Consider the following 21,042-nt stretch of genomic DNA (forward strand, 5'->3'; position numbering starts at 1 on the left):
GAATGCTGCAGAAAACGATAAAAACATATTTATACTTTAGACCGTATTTTAGTATGAATATGTGAATGAAAAAGTATAACGTTCCCACATCCTGAACGATAGATAATTGACGTTGAATGGGCCATAGTAATGTCAATTTAGCAATACTATTTAAAAAGTTATAGCCCTGCAAAGAAGGGGAACTTCTCCATAGACAAATAGAGCTGGCAGAGGATGGTATAATGATGTACATAAGCCTGGCAAAGAAAGTGTTAATAGGCCTCTTTGTTTACGGTTTGATTATATGGCCATTTTTAAATAGACAGTAATACAAGAGTAAAATAGAATAGACAGAATAGAATAGTGCAATAGTGCTGTGGTCCGGGCAACTTGGGTTTGATTCCCTGCAGCTGCCCCCTGAATTTGCTACATTGGTGTCAGAAGCGGGATGTCAGGTGCTGTTGTCATGAAATGCTTTGGCCACTACCTGTTGATTGTGGTGTTCGGCTTCTTTCAGAAGACAACAGTTTGAGAGCAATTGCTCTGCTGTGACAGCTATAAGTAGGGCACACTACTTACCTTATTCACATCTACAGTATGAAGTACCCTTGTGAAAACGCTCAGTTCCCGACATGAGTGAGTTAGTATGTCAACAATATAGCTTTATTTTGCTCTAAGTGAATTCTTGTGTTCTAGCGCTGTCAACAGGTCTGAACTCAACATTAATTTATACCTTATCTGGGTGGAAGAGCTGAAGAAATACATACACATTTTAAGAGCCCAAAATGTGTCATCATTCATTGGGAGGCCCCAGACATTACATCCAGATAACATCACAAATAATATATTTCCCCGGATTTCTATCTTTAGTAGAACCGTCCAGGGTCTCTCTCTCTCTCTCTCTCTCTCTCTCTCTCTCTCTCTCTCTCTCTCTCTCTCTCTCTCTCTCTCTCTCTCTCTCTCTCTCTCTCTCTCTCTCTCTCTCTCTCTCTCTCTCTCTCTCTCTCTCTCAGATGGAGCAACGCTAAGTCAGAGGACAAAAGTGCTGAACAGAGATGAACACCCATTAGTGAACTCATGGTTCTCACTTGGTTGGGTTGGCAGAGTTTCAGCAGAGTCAGGCCAGAGATAGAGAGAAGGCATGGGGCGCTCTGCCTGGACTAACACCAAGGAGCAACACTCAATCTAATACAAAATGATGCTCTGTTAGTGTGTAATATTCCACCCCCCCCCCCCCCCATCTCGCTCTCTCTGTTTGTCTGTATCTTTTTTCCTCCATCACTTGGTCTGTATGTTTCTGTCCCCCTATATATATACAGTATATACAGTATAAAATAAATAGACAGGCAAACAGACACACGCATACTGTGTATATATATATATGTATGTATGTATGTATGTATGTATGTATGTATGTATGTATGTATGTATGTATGTATGTATGTATGTATGTATGTATGTATGTATGTATGTATGTATGTGTGTATGTGTGTATGTATATAGGGGGGCATAGACATACAGACCAAAATACAGAGAATAAATAGACAAACAATATATATATCTTATAGGGGTGGCATACATATAGATGTAACTATCTATAACGATCTATCTTTATATCTATCTGCCCCCCCCCCCCCCCCCCCCCCTTGCTCTTTCCTCATGTCCCATGCCTTTGTATGCCATATTAAATCCATCATTCAGCGGAATGAAACAACACCGGAGAGGGAAAATGTCAGACAGCAGTTGTCTCTGAATTGTGATTCATGACGTCTCTGACTTTGCCAAGTTGTTTATTGCTCTCCACACAATGGCTCCTGGCGGCGAGCGCTCCTGTGCACTTAATATCTTTAGACGGGCCGCTCACGAGAGCAGGAGAAGGTTCTGAGGGAGACGTTCATACGATGCTGGCCAAGAAAAAACAAAGACACATTTTAACTGGCTTCCAAAATAGATACACTCTTGCTATTTCACCTCTGAGGATATGATCTACTGCTCCATAATTGGCGGAAGAGAAACTCAGAGAACATTTTTAAAAATTAAATCAATATTCACAAAGTATTAAGAGTTCATACTTTACGTAACCTTCGTTTGATGTAAATCTTACCCTCATTTACCAGCACATAGATATACTGTACAAGGCTGCATTGGGATATGCATTCTCCTGTTGTTGTTTTTTTAATGCAATGCATGCGATTATATTTAGTTATATAAAAATGTTGAACCACTGCCAAGGGCAGCAGAGGCACATCAGCTGGAAGGATTAAAAACAGCCCTTTCACCTGAGACGCTGAAATAAACAACAGAACAATTCTGAATTATTTAACAGAGCTCTATAGCAGTACTTTATCTAAACAGATACATGAGGGTGAGGCCAGTGTCATGTAGTAGTTTCAAGTTCAAGTTTCTTTAATAGTTGTCATACAGAAGTACAGAATACTTGTATACAAAATGCTTCTTACTGTTACGCTCCAGAGACTGTGCAAGACAAGATAAGTATGAAATAAAATAACATAGTATAGCATGTAAATTAGAAGTAAAAAAATTAGGTCACAGTGTTCAGTATAGACATATGTACAATGTTCGATGCAGAATAGACGTAACTGAGTTACCATATAATATACAATACTGTGTAGTGTACTAATATACAATACTATATAGTGCAAGGCAGAAATAGGATGAGGTGCAATGTAGGTACAATTTACAGTAGGTGTACGAGTTGTAGTGCAAATCCTTTATCAATAAATATAAAGTGTGTTTGTGTGATCTAAAGTGTGGAGAGTGGGTGCTGCAGTGTGTTGTTTGTTTAAGTGAGTGTGTGCGTGTGGGTGTGTGTGCTGTGTGCATTTGATGGTTGTTGCATAGTGTTTATTGTTCGTTTAGCAGCCTGATGGCCTGGGGATAGAAGCTTCTTCTGAGTCTTTCTGTGCTCGCCTTAAGACTCCGGTATCGCTTGCCTGACCGCAGCAGTTCAAAGAGGCAGTTGTTCGGGTGGCTCGAGTCCTTAATAATTCTCTTAGCCTTCCCCTTGCACCGCTTGTTGTAAATGTTCTGGAGGGTGGGAAGCCCCCCTCCAATTGTGCGTTCGGCTGAACGAGTCACTCTTTGTAGTCTGCTACGGTCTTGTGCAGTGCTATTCCCAAACCAGGAGGTGATGTTGCCAGTCAGGATGCTCTCTATTGTACATGAGTAGAAGTTCCTAAGGATCTTCTGACTGACTTGGAACTTCCTTAGGCGCCTGAGGAAGTAGAGGCGTTGTCGTGCCTTCTTCACAACACTGTCAATGTGTGTGGTCCATGTCAAATCCTCGGATATGTGGGCTCCGAGGTACTTGAAACTGTTCACTCTCTCAACCGGTGCCCCGTCGATGCTGAGGGGGCTGTAGTCCTTGACCCCCGACCTCCTGAAGTCCACAATCATCTCTTTTGTTTTGCTGACGTTCAGGGAGAGGCAGTTCTCCTGACACCACTGTGACAGGTTCTCTACCTCTTCCAGGTAGGCCCTTTCGTCGTTGGCAGAGATTAGGCCCACCACTACTGTGTCATCAGCAAATTTGATGATGGTGTTGTTGTTCCGCTGTGCTACGCAGTCATGTGTGTACAGGGAGTAGAGGAGGGGGCTCAGAACACAGCCCTGGGGGGCCCCTATGTTGAGCGTGATGGATGAGGAGGTGCAGTTGCCTGCTCTTACCACCTGGGGTCTGCCCGTCAGGAAGTCCAAGACCCACTGGCAGAGGTCATAGTTCAAGCCCAGGTCCCTGAGCTTGGCTATGAGTTTGGAGGGGACTATGGTATTGAATGCTGAGCTGTAGTCGATGAACAGCATTCTCACATAGTTCCCCTGCCTCTTGTCCAGGTGTGATGCTGCTGTGTGCAGCACATGGGCTATGGCGTCCTCCGTGGACCTGTTGGGGCGATATGCAAATTGCAGAGGGTCCAGGTTGATGGGGAGGGAGGAACAGATGTAGCCCTTCACTAGCTTCTCAAAGCACTTCATGGCTATGGAGGTGAGGGCTACAGGGCGGTAGTTGTTGAGGCAAGCGGGCGTAGATTTTTTGGGTACAGGGATGATGGTGGACTTCTTCAGACAGGTGGGGATGACAGCCTGTTCCAAGGACAGGTTGAAGATGTCAGTGAATACCGGGGCCAGTTGGTCGGCACAGACTTTTAGGACGCGGCCGGGGATGCCGTCCGGTCCTGCTGCCTTCCTGATATTCACTTTTTTAAAGATCCGTCTCACCTCATGCTCTGTTACCCTGAACACTGAGTCTCCATCAGCAGACCCCCCCCCCCCCCCATTGCCGTGGTTTGTAGGCTGGTGTTTTTATTCACAGCCTCAAACCTCGCATAGAAGGAATTGAGATAATTTGCTAAGGAGATGTCACTGTTCAGTTTGAGGGAGGTGCCTTTGTAATCTGTCATTGTTCTGAGGCCCTGCCACATGCCTCTAGAGTCAGCCTGTTCAAACTGAAGTTCAACTTTATCCCTGTAACGCCGTTTTGCCTCTATTACTGCTCTCCTGACGTTGTATCTTGCCATCTTGTGTTCTTCCATGTTGCCTGTCTCCAGCCCGGTGTTGTATGCTGATGTGCGCACTTTCAGAGCCTCACGGACGGATTTGTCTACCCAGGGCTTTTGATTTGGGTAGATTTTAATTGTGGTGGAGGGGATTGTTTCTTCTACCAGAGTACAGACATAGTCAAGCACCGTTTCAGTGTATTCGTTAATATTGGCTGTGTTATCACGGAATACACTCCAGTCTGTGCATTCAAGTGCAGCTTGGAGTGACTCCTCTGACGTCACGGCCCAACGCTTAACCTCTCGCGAGACCACCGGCGTTCGCTTGAGACTTTGTTTATACTTTGGCAAAAGGAATATGGCGGCGTGATCGGACTTAACGAATGGACTAAGAGCCTGTGACGTATACCCATTCTTAAATTGCGAGTATACATGGTCTAATATGTTCTCGCCTCTGGTGGGACAGGTCACATGCTGATAGAAATTTGGCAACACCTTTTTAAGACGCGCGCTGTTGAAATCACCCAGAACCACAATGGCAGCGTCAACGCTAGCTATCTGTTGTTTGTTTACCTCGTCGTGAAGTTTTGAAAGTGCGACCCCAGTGTTCGCGTGTGGTGGAATGTACACTCCGATGAGGATGATGGACGTTAACTCTCTTGGGAGGAAGAAGGGTCGACATTTTATCGTGATAAACTCCAGTAGGGTCACACATCGCAACTTCTCCCCTAACTTTTACAAACTAACACTTTTAATGCCCTCACATACTCTTTTTCCCCTTTTAATTGATGATTTTCGACAGTATAATACTTTTGTGACAAACATGGCAAGCAAACAGATGAATAGGCGCGGTGCTGTGTCCTCAGTAGCCGACAGAGTACAACCTCAATCGCCAAGCATGCCCGAAACCACGATGAGTGGTCCTAGCCTGGCTGCTATCAAGTAATTCCTCACGGAGTTACTGACGAAGCAATTCGAGAAGGAACCCATCCATCAAGCTTTGTTCCAGATATGCTGCAAGAAATCCTGGGTAAAGAACTGTTGGCTAGCCCGCCGGAATGTGACAAAGCCCATCGAGCTAATATGGCTAAACCGTGAAAGGAGCTATAATTGTACGAATCCATAGATTACAACTAAAGGAACTAATCATCCGGGAGGCCCGGGCCAAAAGGGGCAAGTTGTTTTACAAAGACCAATCCACCAATACGAAGACTATCGTCCGGAGGTCGTGGCCCAATGTGGAGAATACAGAGAGGCCATGGCGGAACTATGGAAAAGGGGATGCCAACCAACGCTACTATTTCCAGCCAGGCTATCTATCGTAACCAAAAAAGAGGTGAGAAAAAGGCTTTGGTTGGTTGCTGAGGCCGAGGACTACCTAAAAGAGGCACAGGGGAACCCAGAAGCTACCGAAGATGTTTGCTAACAACGTGGTTGTCGACATATCTACAATTAGGCCAAGCTAAATTGTCCACGCTATGGAACTTTCATTGTGGCAATACTGAGCTAAGTAACAAGCTCATGTTGAATGGTCCCAAGACAACTATTTTTCAATTACGATGGTTCATAGTTGATGGATAACAGACACTTTATTGAAGCTAAGCTAAGTCAACTGAGCTCCTTCATGTTATAACCATCAGACTGTTCAATTAAGCTAGGTGAACCACGTGCGTGTACTAGCAACTGGATTAAGCTAGCCTTCATGTTATAACCATCAGACTGTTCAATTAAGCTAGGTTAACCTTGTGCGTGTGCTAGCAAACTGTATTGCCTTAAGCTAGTGTCGTATATCCTATGTACATTTCTAAGATTAATCACAGTGCATACAGGTTGCTAACTGGAGGGAAGAAGGACAGAATGATAGTGTGGTTCTGACTCCACTAGCCAGCAAGAGAATAAACGTGTAGTCAAGACAAACAGAACTATAGTTCAACTTAGATGATTTATTGCCGCAGGGCCAAAGGTAGAATAAAGCAGGTTATTTACATACAGGGATTATTATCATAGTATCATCAAACACGCTGTACAATTGGTTATTGATGTTTACACATCAACCAAGTCTGTACACAAATAGTAGTCATGTTATGTCAATGAAAAGAGAATGTACTGAGCAATACACATGGTTAAACCTGGTCAAAGATAGGTATCTTTATATTTTACACTAAACAACACCCCACAGTGGGTTCCATGATTTACTCACATGCATGGCAACAGCACATTCTCTAGCAGAACAGTGGAGGGTTAGACCAGACCTGGGTGTCTGGCCTCCTGAATTAACAATGGGTTGCGGTTTTTATACTAAGGCATGACATCATTATTTTTAAACTGGTTCAACCAATCACAATTATCTCTAAATATGGAGCTTTCCAATCTGTTGTATTTATTCTAAAAACAGGCATTCTTCTGTTCTTCGGTTCCAATCAGGTGATCTTCTTCTCATTCTATGGGCTAGGTTTTCTCATGCAGCACAGAGGGGGGTCTGCCTGTGACCCCCTTTGTGCAAGTCAGTCCTCCACAGAGGCATGTCACAATAAACATTTACAATATGTATCTCCAGTGTATATGAATTACACACTTCCAGAATTATCACAGTTTTACTCTTTGCCTACATGATATGTGTATTTACCAGACTGAACCTTTGTAATATAACTGTGATAAATATACCAGGATTCTTGATTCTAATTATCTATATAGATGTTTTTCTTGGTTTCTTTATAGAGTTGTCAATCCAATCAAAGCCAATCAAGTATCATGCTTTTTCATTCCAATTTGAAACATGTCCTATTGATTAATGATCTTTACTCCTGTCTTATACTATCAGAGCCAGTATCTGCTCTCCCCGCAGCTGTCTCTGCTGAAATTTGCTAACAGTTGGGTGTGACATTTTAGTCCCTTTGTTCTGGTGTTGAGCAGTTGGCTAGTGGGGGTTGATTCCTGTTTGCGATACAGTTTAACATGGAGGGGGTTTCAGCAGTTTAAACCACCCTTACTTTACACAGACATATTGGTTATGAAATGCAGTTTCCCTCAAGTCAATATACCATACTAGCCTTCATGTTACGACCATCAAACTGTTCAATCAAGCTAGGTGAAACACGTGCATGTGCTAGCAAACTGTATTGCTTTAAGCTAGCCTGGCTATGTTAGTTCCATGTTCATCTTTTAAGCTAGCGGGTTATAGCCTAGCGATTTTGATATGCAGGCTACAAGCCAACTACATTTAAATTACAATGGTTCATGGTTGAAGGACAACAGACACTATATTGAAGCCAAGCTAAGTCAACTGAGTTCCTCCATTTGTGACCATCACTGTTCAATTGAACTAGGTGTACAACGTGCGTGTGGCCAGGAAACTATTGCAATAAGATAGCTGGGCTATGTTCGTCCCAAGTTCGTATTTTAAGCTAGCAGGTTATGTTGGGCTATGTTTTTGAACTTGCCGTTAGCCTAGTGTTTTTTATATGCAAGCTACAATGGCTAACATGTTTTAGGTTGGTTAATAGTAGACAGCCCTTGGGTGGATAACAATTATTGCTTTTGCCAGGCAGTGCCTCGACAGCACTCCGCTGTCGACACGCAACACGTAACAAATTACCATATAATAAATGAGTAGTTTGATTATGTCTTATGGTGTATATGTAGAGCACTTCTGTGCTCTATATGTATATATTTTTTTTACACCTAGGGGTCATGTCTGCTTCATATGTGCTGTGGAAACGTTCAGTTCACTTTACTGTTTTTGTCATTTTAAGACTAGTGGGGGTGTTTAACTCTTTATGTTATGGGGGAGGGGCGTCTACATGAATATATGATCCCAATCGAAATGAATGTGAGTTTGACTAACTGTAGCGGGTTGGTCATTGGGGTTAAGGGGATGGGAACTGGGTTGGGGCTGAGTACGGTTTTGGATGAATATAGAAGGCTAACCCATAAGGTGGTGTGTCTGGTGCCTGTGTTTTTGTTCTTCCTCCGATATCAAGGGTGTATTACAGATGGACCCACATTTCTCGATCCTTGCTTGGCTGCTTTGGTATGTTGGCATGTACACTTACAGATATGACTATGGCTAATTTGAACACACTAATCTGTTTAAATACACAAACAGTGTATTGTGTGCTGGGTCTGCTGAAAAGAAAAGGAATATATTTGGCTCTTCTAAATGAGACCCACCTCATGAAGACTGATGTAGTAAGATTAGCGAACCCATTTTATCATGCAATATCCTCCCCCTCCGCGAACAACAAGATGCAAGGTGTCGCCATTGTGACAAGATGTAATTTAGAACCTGTTAAGCCTGTAGGTCCCTGCTTTTCTTTATCATGAATCGATCAATAGAGACAGTATTAGATCCCCAATTATCATGTGTTTAAATATTTTTTTTTTCATGTTTTACATATATAGTTTTTGTTTTTTTGTTTTGCATATATATATCTTTTTTTCTTTTTTTCTTTTTTATGTTTTAAAATAGTATACTCATTTGAGTAGTGGAAAAGGGGTAGGATTAAATAAGTGTATACTTCTTCCTACTCCTTTTCGAACATGTAGATTGAGTTGTGTTTTGCTTTTGTTATTGTTTGTTTGTATTCATTGCATGTTCGAAATAAAGATAAAAAAAAAAAAAAAATAAACATATCATGGGGTATCATTGGAAAGCCACACTCATTGGCTACAACCCTGTCCAAAGATTTTCGCCAAATGATTGACGGAGCTAGAGCCCCCGGAGGTCGGGGGTGGTTATGTGTACTTTGGCGCACGCCTCACATACCGGCATGTAACTCGAGAACCACTGAACGGATTTTGTCACCTGAAAGGGCAATTGACAGGCAACAAACAGGGCTTTAATTCGATCTATATATTATATTAAAATAAATGCACAACCAAGCCGCTAGAGGTCGGCAAAGTGGCATCGCGAATCGTCCTCATGAGGGCCCACATGTGGGCCCTTGGATGTTAAGAGGTTAATGTCTTTTGCCAATAGTAAAGACCATAACCATAAACAGCAGTCAAAGTGTATATTTCCATTTTTACCGATGTTTTATACGATTTATCGAAAATAAGAATTTATCGAAAAAAAATTCTAATTATATCTCTTTTATCGTAAAACCGAAAGGAAATGACTAAATCCAGATTTAACCCTGCCATTGGAAAGAGGAGCCTTTTCCCTATCCATAGATGTATTATTTGGCCATAATAAGGTCAAGGTCAAGTTCAAGGTCAAATATGAATTCATAATTAAAATCGATTATCATTTATTACTGTATCTACAAATCCTTCTGTTTAATCATCTTCCCTTTATTAATTTGCTTAGATTTTTTTTACACTTGATCTCAAGAAGGTGCTGAATGAGCTCAGTGAGCGAGCTCGGTTTGCTCACAATTGTAACATGGTGTTTATTCACCGGCACAGATGCAAAAATAAATCATTATTTATATTCTCCTTTTTTCCATCACAATTTACTCAAGCCTAGTAACAGACACAATATTTCTGACACTGAAAATACATACCCCCAGGTCCCTAGATGCTCCTAGATACCAAGGACATTGTAGAAGTGGAACAATCTTCCATTTACTTAGGCATGTACCTTTAGGCGAAATTTCTGAAAATAGGGCTACAGCTTAACAGGCTAGGTGTTGGGTGTTTGGGCTGATACAGAGGGAAGGATAACGATGGCAAAAGTTGAATACTCTAACAGGAAAATCACATTAATTTCGGTGTACGCTCCGAACACATTTGATGCAGATTTGTATAAGACAATCACTAGGATAATGTTGGAGCTCCATGACTACGCCTTTATTGTGGGGGCGATTTTAATATGTGTTGGGACTCAACGATTGACAGATCCGGAACCTCAGAGATACACGATAAAAAGCAATCCTCCTCTGCTCTTCGAACCCTACAGGGGGAGTTGATTGATTGATTGATTGATTGAAAACCTTATTAACAGATTGCAGAATGGGTACAATACAGTACGGCTCAATACACACAATTGTTAAGGGGATGCAGACCAGAGAAAGTATTTTGTCTTGTTTACATCAGGGTCCCCCATTTTCAATTCATCATGACATTTATGACATACACGACATACAGATACAGTACTGCACTGCACTAGTCCTTACTGGAACTCTGCACTCTACACTTTACATATATATATGTAATAAATAATTTAGGACCTGCTCAGAGGTCATCAATTGGCACACATGCGATGCATGCATGCGATTCGTCTCTGCGATTAACCCATCCCATCTTCCTTCCCCCCCAAGAGCAGCCGGGAGCAGACAGGCGTCAACGTGAGCCGCGCCAGGGGACCAATCCAAGTGCTCCTGTCCGTCTTCGTCAAGGACGCCACAGCGTTAGCGATCTTGTTGTTGTGCATGTTTTTCGATTGGGTTTATCTTATCGGGGGGGAAACCCTTCCGAGCACGGGGAGAACATGCAAACTCCACACAGAAAGGCCTGGGAGATACCCCACCTGGGTAACTGGCATCATGGAAACCTGGTCCCGAAGCAAGAATCGAACCCTGGACCTTCTTGCTGTGAGGCGATAGTGTTTGACCACTACACCACCGTGCCACACATATGTATTTAATTGATTAATCCTACACTGCACTGTTTTTTGTCCTGTGTCTGTGTTGGTGTTTGTCGTTTACTGTGAAAAAAGAAAGGAAAAAATGCATACACTGTAATGCTGCAACAATTACCAATGTGTTTTACACAAATGGCTTAATAAAGGAATCTGAATCTGAATCTGAATCTGTTACTCTCAATAACTGTCAAACTAAATTAGTGCAAAACCGTTTAGATTTTTATTTGTATTCATTTATTTATTATTCATCATCATTAGGTGGCTTCTTCGTTCCGAAGGTTGCCTATCACTCTCCAACCCATTCTGTCCCCACTTCTTCTCTCCAACTCCGTGACTCCGCCTCTCACTCCGCTCCAATCACAGACGTCGTCTATTATATTTTTTAATCTTTTTTCCCCATCTTTTTTCCGTTTTTCTCCCATCCCAATGTTAGTCGTTATGCCAATTCCCAATCCCCTTCCTGGTCGTTGTGCACTTACCCCCTATACCGTCGGTCTGGGAGGGTAGAGAGTGGAGACTATCACATGCTTCCTCCGACACATGTGTAGCCAATCAACCGCTTATTTTCACCTGGCAGCGAGGACTCTCACTGGGGGAGTGTTACGTGTGGAAGGATCACACTACCTCCCCCAGATCCTTCCCTCGCTGTGGCGCCCCGACCGAACTGTAGGAGTCGCTGTTTACAACGACCCGGACGCATCTATGCCTTCTACAACGCTGTTCGGCTTCCGCGTTGCCGGTTTGCGCTCTGATTGGCAGAGCGCGCGCATGCGCATGAGCCGCGACGCGACGCGGCCCTCAGCTGTGCTGCGATAAGGCTTTCGCCAGCGGGGAGAGGGGCGCCGCGAGCCGGCATCGCTGCGCTCATCAACGACCCTCCGTGCTCCGGCTTTCAACAGCGGGGAGAGTATTATGGGGCTTATGCCGCAAAGCAGTAACACACATAGTTGCAATGCATCTGTCAGTCGTACTTAACTATGTGTTCACTGTTGTGTTACTGCTTCGCGGCATAAGCCCCATAATACTCTCCCCGTCGAAAGCCGGAGCACGGAGGGTCGTTGATGAGCGCAGCGATGCCGCTCACGGCGCCCCTCTCCCTGCTGGCGAAAGCCTTATCGCAGCACGGCTGAGGGGCGGCGATGAAGCCCGAGTCGCGCGATTTTTTATTGGTTTGTCATGACAAACCAATTACATAATCCAACATATGTGTAAAGAAACAACATATTCCAGTTAATGGTATATTTTTTTTAATGATTGCTTACGGTATAAATTAGGTTAACTGGAGCTTAGTATTGCTGCCTGGTGCGCGACTCGGGCTTCATCGCCGCCCCTCAGCCGTGCTGCGATAAGGCTTTCACCAGCGGGGAGAGGGGCACCGTGAGCGGCATCGCTGCGCTCATCAACGACCCTCCATGCTCCGGCTTTCGACAGCGGGGAGAGTATTATGGGGCTTATGCCGTGAAGCAGTAACACAACACTGAACACATAGTTAAGTACGACTGACAGATGCATTGCAACTATGTGTGTTACTGCTTCGCGGCATCAGCCCCATAATACTCTCCCCGCTGTTGAAAGCCGGAGCACGGAGGGTCGTTGATGAGCGCACCGATGCCGGCTCGCGGCGCCCCTCTCCCCGCTGGCGAAAGCCTTATCGCAGCACAGCTGAGGGCCGCATGCGGGCGCTCGGCCAATCAGAGCGCAAAACGGCAACGCGGAAACCGAACAGCGTTGTAGAAGGCATAGACGCGACCCGGACCCACCCACCGGCTTCCCACCCGCTGACACTGCCAATTGTGTCAGTATGGACGACCGACCAAGCCGGAGGTACCGCTGGCAGCTGGATTCGATCCCACTGTCTCTGTGGTGGTAGGCAGACGCTTAGTCCGCTGCGCTACCCGGCCACCAACCGTTTAGATTTTTCACATAAAATGCTGTTATCATTAGAGACATTACAATAAAATCATAAGCGTGTTAGAATAGACAAGAAATATATATTTAAAACTGATTTCACAAACACACACATACAGAGAGAAACCTCTTCCTGGAAGATAATGGCCCTCTTGTACAAATCAAGTCAAGTCCAGTGTTTCTTTATTAATCCCCTTGTGGAAATTCAGGTGTCATAGCGAATAATAGGAATGAACATAGAACATAGTGGAATGGCAGGATTCAATCAGTCAGTAATAACAGTGATGATATAGTATACATGGTCCATAACCTAGTAGCACGCTGCACAAGAGTGCAGTGTTTAGTATTAAGTGTCAGACAGTCCTGGGAAAATAACCTTTATTAGGTTTCTGCCTTCCTTCCACCCCTAAGAGAGTCTGAGCACGTTCCTGTCTGACTTGACGTCTGTATTTTGTATTGTACTTACAGAGCCTGTCCAGACAGGCCCGCACTGGTGTGACACTGGAAAAAAAGGAAGAAAAGCCTGCAAACTGATATTTTATATGCACTCGTCTGTTGCTTAACTCTGTGTGCAGAGGTCTCAGGGGAATAGAGTCGTGCACTCGCCGACTCAAAAACAGTCCTTCCTGTTCCGTATTCAAAACAGAACGCCACTCGTCCTGTGCACTGAATATTTTATGTTTTCTGATTAACACCGGGTTCCGTCGGAGCAACATTAACTGCGGCTGTGAAAGGACACATGGCGGATATCTGTGAGATCATGATGTGTGTAGGGTGCTCCCTCCAATGCTGTTTGTTTTCCAACATTAGGTTGCAAGACGCTATTCTGCTTTCCACTTGCATCCAGATGCTTAACCCTTTCACTACCACACTACAGAAGGTTGATGAGGTGTCTTCTATGTAACATCTGAGAAGAAGACTGTGCAACTTTTTTTTGAAGCAAGGGCTTAGGAAAGTGTGTGTGTATTGTAGTATATTCCCAAGCTAAACGGTTCTGCTCTGTACCAGAACCCGGCGCTGATCTGCTCTGCGTTGTGATTCAAAAACTTTAAAGCCCTGGGATATACTTGGTACAAAGACTGGAGGGTCTTTGTTATCAAATCAGCGGTGCAGGCAGGAGAAATCAGGAAGGAAGAGGGTAGTTATTTCAAACGGAGTGGTTTATTAAATCCACAAAGTTATACAAAAAATGATCTGTTTCAATTAAAAGTAAAGAATGCTATAGCTGTGATCAAAGACACTATGCCGTCTTGATCACAACCAGACTAATATTACAGTAGAGTTGATAAGTCGTTGATGAGCTTTGTTCTCTGGCTGAATGAACAAAGCAGTCTATTTTCCGTCCAAAAGTTCTTTGTCCTTTGTTGTCCTGCTCCTCTGTGTAGATGGGTGTGGTTCCTCCTGGTGAGTTGGGTTCCGAGTCCCCCTCCCCATCACAACCTCCCATTATATCCCAAGGCCCAGCGTCTCTGTGTGATGACATCATCAAATTCTTTCCTCCAATGCCAGGCCTGCTAAGTTTGGATTTGAAAATAGGGGTTTGGCTTAATAGGCCAACCCCCCCTTACTTTGTTTAAGCCCAGAGAACAACCATCAATTACAACCTAATATTTGCATTTATTCATTTCATAATTTCTATATTTGAATTACCATTAATTATATGAACCCAGAGATATCATACTTAAAACACATTTCTTATCATTAAGCCTATTTTCACCTTAAGTGAAAACTAATCTTATTCTGTAGTGGATTTAAGTTTATACTCTAGCGTTCATTAATAATATGCTTTTATACAGTTTCATTAATCATATGATTTTACACAGTTTAGTATGACTTCAGAATTATTACCACAATGTAAACAGGCCTAATTGTATTTCATATCAAACTAATCTAAGTGTGTTATCAGACATTTGCAGTTATTTCACGTTGTGTTGAGTGATTGTCTCTGAGCTAGTATAATCACATAGTAAACCTCCTATCTCTTTAAACACACATTTAAGTTATTTAACTATAATTCCTATTTGAGACTTTTCATAATACTCAAACCAGTTGGCTACACCCGTGTTGTCCCTAGGCCGCGGGCCAGCAGATACCAACTGCATGTGATCTGATCATCTCATTGTGTTAGCTGTTTACCCACCCCCTCTTGTAAACAGTTGCTCTATTGTCTTGAAGGAAACCTGTCTACGGCAGCTGTCCCCACATGTCGTGTCACAGGGCCAGTTTAACAGATAACACAGGATATATGACTCTTGATCTATTATCTGCAGCTGTTGCCAACACTTTGTATGCAAATTCACCTCTTGTTGTGAGCACAAGGTCTTTGTAAACACACACACTCTATGAGCTAAGTCACCCTAGTCAACTCAGGTTTAAACTATATTTGATTGCCAATTGTTCCACTTTGACTGTTTCTATAAGACTATTACACATTAGTTTGATTTGAATTCCTATTTCATGATCTATGTTCAAAATATACCACAGTATTTTTCCACGGAAGGTAGCAATGCCCTCTTTCACCTTCCATTCACGCATTCACACATTCACAATGCTGTTCAGTTCAACCATTAGCCACTGAGCAAATTATATAAATATATATTTATATATTAGGGATGAAGTTGTTTTTGCAAGTAATTTAAGTATCTGCCAATATCTGCCGAGTCCCACTCCAATATTAGTTATTATCAGGGGTGTAACGTACTTGAGTAATTGTACTTCGTTACAATACTTAAGTACTGTTTTGGGGGATTTGTACTTTACTCAAGTATTATTAGGTTTGTATACTTTGTACTTTTACTCCATTACATTTCAGAGAAGAAAAACATACTTTTTACTCCTTACATTTAAAATGCAGACCTACAAAGTACAAATCTCGCAGGTCCAACCATTTTAATTAGTATTTTTGAATTGTTTATCTGGCCAAACTAACGTTAACGTTATTAATCCAGAACCGGAAGTTAGGAACCGGTTCCTATGCCCAACCCTACTAAACACCAGCTGATGATTTCACTAATTGGCTCACCTCTCACCTGGTGCAATGTATAGTTAAAATGAAAACTTGGCCGATGATGGAATTAGTTTGAGAGCCCTGGTCTATCCCTTTTCAAAAAAGAAATTACTTTAACTTTTTAGTACTTAAGTACATTTAAAAGTAGGACTTTTTGACTTTTACTCAAGTGTATTTTTAGCCAGATACTTTGACTTTTACTTGAGTAAGATTTTGAGCCAGTACCCATACTTTCACTTAAGTATAAGGTGTGTTCACATTTACACCTGAAAGTCCGTGGATAGTCCGGACTTTCTGGTAGACCAAATGTGAAAATGATACATTGTTTGATTTTGGTCTGCGTTCACACCAGTGGCGTCGTTAGCCCTGGGCTTCCGGGGCTTTAGCCCTGGGCTTCCGGGGCTTCAGCCCCGGATGTTTTTCTCCTAGCCCCCGGATCTTAAAAAAAAATAAAAAATTACTTTTTCTTTTTTTATTTTACTTTTTTTTTTTTTTAGATGTCAGCATCCCCATTGTCTGTGCTGAATGTTTGTTAATGTTTGTTATTTTTTGTTGGTTTTTAGTACTTTTAACATCCATTTTTAGTAAGTAGTTTTCATTTGATCCTATAATTTTTTCATTCACCGATTTGTGGACTTTTTTTTAGTGTCCTGAAAGGCGCCTTATAAATCAAATGCATTATTATTATTATTATTATTATTATTATTATTATTTATTATTATTATTATTATTATTATTATTATTATTATTATTATTATTATTATTATTATTATTATTATTATTATTATTATCATCCAGGAGGGAAAAGACACTTTGGATAGTAGGGACTGAATCTCTGCCTGTCCTGACCAGGAAACACTTTGCAACTGTGATCTCCTCTGGCAATAGTTGGATATTGTAATGTGTGGCGAGGGGTTGCAGCAATTCCACTGAGAGAAACTGGTCTGAGGCTGGATAACGTAAGGTTATGTATATAACCCAGTTCTGTGAGTTATGGTGCGCTCAGCACCTGATGCACTGTACTTCACTTCGTGCACGAGCACTGAATAATAAAATTCCACCATGTACCTTTACATCCCAACATTCATCTGGCCACACCCCCATCCGCTTACCTTCATAAGCAGGAGTGTGGTCACCTACTCGCCTCCTTCCCAAACTTTCACCATAAGGCGAGATCAAGGGCCGCAGCGGCGTCCAGGTGCTGAGCGCACCATAACTCACAGAACTGGGTTATATACATAACCTTACGTTCTGTGTCGTTATGGCTTCGCTCAGCACCTGATGCACAACAGGGGCTGAGCGGGAGCCATAGCCCGACAAATGTACCCCGCTGAGGCCCCCCACAACCATCAGACCGGGGAGGACCGAGCCCCCCCGACCCTCCCTAATGGAGGATACCCCCCCTATTGGAGGTTCACGGGAGGGCGATGGATCCGACTGTGCGAAGAGGCACTCAAGCAACTCAACGCACAGGGTGAGCAGACCGTGGCTTGCCCCCACGACTACACACACGCACAACCCGCATGCCACCCGGGAGCGAACGGAAGGAACAACCTCGTTACTGCCCCCAAAATCACGGGGTCAAGAGCAAACCCAACCCTGTGGCAAGGCCGTAGCAGCAGAGCGCGAAGGAAGACCCAGACCCACTGAAGGGACTGGATCCCCTGGAAAAAGGGGGCCCGGAGAGGTCAATGACGCCAGGCATCAAGACCCCACCAGGTGGTCACTTAGTGACACCGGCCCCCACATCGCCAGCGTATTCGGATAAGGCCCCTCCAAGAGCGGGCCCTTTCCCCCCAATAGCACACCGCCTGGCACACTGACCCTGCAGAACAGGCAGTCAGCATGGCCGTAAGCACACAAAAAAGGTTAACCAACGGAAGCAGGCAGCGCACCGGGGAAACAGGCAGCAGGCTGTAACCTGAGCCTGGAGCACTGCGGACGAGACAGGCGCCAAAGGAGTCAGCTGAAAACAGCCCCCCCGGCGGAAGGGGCGTATGCTGGCGTTGTTGATCACCATGCCTCCATTAAAAAAAAAACACCCAGAGGGGTCGAGGCACAGAAGGCTGACATAATTGGCAGACGTCATGAACGTGCAGGGGCACACTCAACCGGGTAACCCGGGAGTTGACTCTGCTCCAACACACCAGGGAATCAACCACCCTCTTGGTACAGACGGTGGTTGTTCCTATAACCCCTCAAGAAAAAAGGGTTATCCCAGGCCTACGGTATCAACGAAACTTTACTTCGGACCGGGTCCGGCGGCACGGGAAGCACAGGGTTACCAGAGGAGGTCCAAGACCACCCCAACAGCCCCCTCTTCGCCACGCGTGAGAGAGGAGCGAAAATAATGGAGAACCAGCCCTAAGCACACCGCACTTGGTATTCCCAGGCGGTCTCCCAACCAAGTACTAACCAGGACCGAACCTGCTTAGCTACAGAGATCGGACGAGATCGGGCGTGTACAAGTTGGTATGGCCGTAAGCCACCATGCCACACAACATGTACCCAACAAAGAGTCTCCATAACGCCTAACCCTGTGACACCCGGACCGACCCGGCATTTTTCCCCCCGAAAAAAGCACAAGTCCCTCAGGGTACCAGAACAGCAGAACTGCATCCCCGGCGGACAACGGGTTAACTGACCTGGACCAGCGCGACCAGACCAGTCCCGTGTCCTAACCACGACCGACATGCCCACTCCAGAAAAGGGGGTAGGTATGCGTGTCGATCTAAAACATGAAAAGAGGGCGCCACCCAGGCGGTCCCCATTTGGACCGTGCTCAGTGGCCCACCCCAAGGGCGTGAGACCCCTCTACCTATGTTTTGATCTATTCCGTTAACATCCCTCAGATATGAATTCATCGAGACAACCTAGTAAACCGGCGCTCGGAAGAGACAAAACTCCATCCCAGTTGCCCTATAAAAACGCTGTTTTAACAAGCAACCAAGGCGCACTTAGCCCCTGCGTGATTCTTTAACAGAAACATACCGAGCCAGTACTATGTATGCGTCGAGACCCAAACACATCAATGGATAGTCTAGCAAGACACCAAACATTGTTCCTCCAAGTCGCCTGGGAGAACGACACGGAGCCGTCGTGCTTCATGTACCTTCCTCTTTTTATCCAAAAAAGCAAGAAACACAGACTGACATGAATCCCACGTGACGCAGCTGAGGGTAATTTTTTTTTACATTTTTACATCCCACCACCCTCGCCATAGGGAGCAGACGGAAATCCCCAGAGAGACTTCCCACGCGAGCTGTATAGATTGAAAAGAATATATTGCAACATTGAGCTATGTAATATTTGGGTTAGGGCTCTCCGAGGAGGAGGCACTGAACCAATACACACTCAATAATCGAATTGAATCGAATACACACACAATAGAGCAGAACTCCTTTTTGACGTTCTACTCACCTTGACAATCTGAGGAGGAGGCTCTGAACTCTGAGGAGGCTCCCTCACAGGGAAGGAGAGTCCGAACTCACAGAAGGCCAGAGGAGGAGCTTCGTGAGGAGGAGCTCTGACAACTCCCTGAAACAGATCCATAACATGGACCTGAACAACTCACGGAAGTCTTACCAACAGAGACGCGCACAGTGACGTACTCTATGACGGGGGAATTTCTGCGGTGCACACGCCCGATCTTCCAGGGCATGGGACCAGGAAACTCCCCCCCCCCCCTCTTACCCTGTAACGTGCCGAACAGCAACGTGACAGGAACCTTGAAGGACAGGAGGTTTTAACCCCTGACCAATCAGAAAAGGGGAGGAAAGGATTACCAGTTCACCCCTTTACGACCCCACACCCATGATACGATGTAATGACAAAAAAGAGCATGACACAGTCATAGTCAGCTACAGGCACACACTCATGTCGCACACACGCACACTTATGGCCAAAGGAAAGGACACTTTAAATTAGAATAACAGGAACAGTGTATTGCACTACCAAAGCTAACTAGCATGTCACACATGCGCTGTAAATAACTATGTACAGATACCGAGATGTCACTCCATGTTACCTGCTATCTGTTACTGCACAATGTTGTTTCTTCTTTTGATTCTATTATATGTACCACTGTATTGCACATCGTTGCGGGCAAGACCACCCGCATTTCATTGTATACCTGTATGCCGTGACAATTAAAACTCTTGACTCTTGACTTGATGAAGTGTCTAACAGCTTCACCTAGCTCATGTGCTAACCTGCTATCTGATTTTTACTAAGGAAAAAACACAGAATAGAGAGGGCCCCCTTTAAGAGCCCCGGTACCAGACTTACACATGTGCTTCTGTGGCCAAACCTAACCCAGTTGTAGACCTTCATCACAACAAAAAATGGCAAAAGTACACTCTTGCTACAGAGGAACGCCGTTTTTCATAACGAGATAATACAGAAACCTCGATTATGTATTGGCCACAGGCCTTGCTAAACACACATAAGTGACCAAACAATCTTTTCTTTAGGAAAATATAGTTTCTCAAGCAGAAAACACAACCCCAGCAATTAAGCTGAGGGTTACATCGTATCCCCACAAACACAGTGACACAATATATTGTAAACAACATGTCTGAGAGGAGGGTGGGGAAGCCCCAGGGAAACCGGGGGGATCACCCCTCCTTCCTTACCCTTGATACGGTCAAGTTGAACAGGTAACCCTGTTAATATGTGAACACACTGTTCATTGTCATGACAGGCTGAGAAAAGAATTCATTCCTCAATCACATGTCACTAAGCATAGCTTTATAGGTTAATTAACCCCCTTAGTTGTGAGTTCACGTTACATGAACACACATGTTCTCATCACAACTAACCAGATCATTTTTACACATGTAAAACAACAACCCGATTTCTATGGAGAGAGAAGCCATACCAGTGACAAGACAATTCACACACAACACGCATCGTATCCTTAATGTATTGCAGCAACACATGTTTTGGAAAACATCGTTATTACAAAACATTTAGAAGGGAAGGAAAGAAGAAGTGTTTAAGGTCCGGTCGGGACCTTCCTACCCTGAACGCAGGCCAAGCGAACTGCAATC

The sequence above is a fragment of the Notolepis coatsorum genome, assembly GCF_963971535.1.
Source record: "Notolepis coatsorum genome assembly, chromosome: 1".
Lineage (NCBI taxonomy): Eukaryota > Metazoa > Chordata > Actinopteri > Aulopiformes > Paralepididae > Notolepis > Notolepis coatsorum.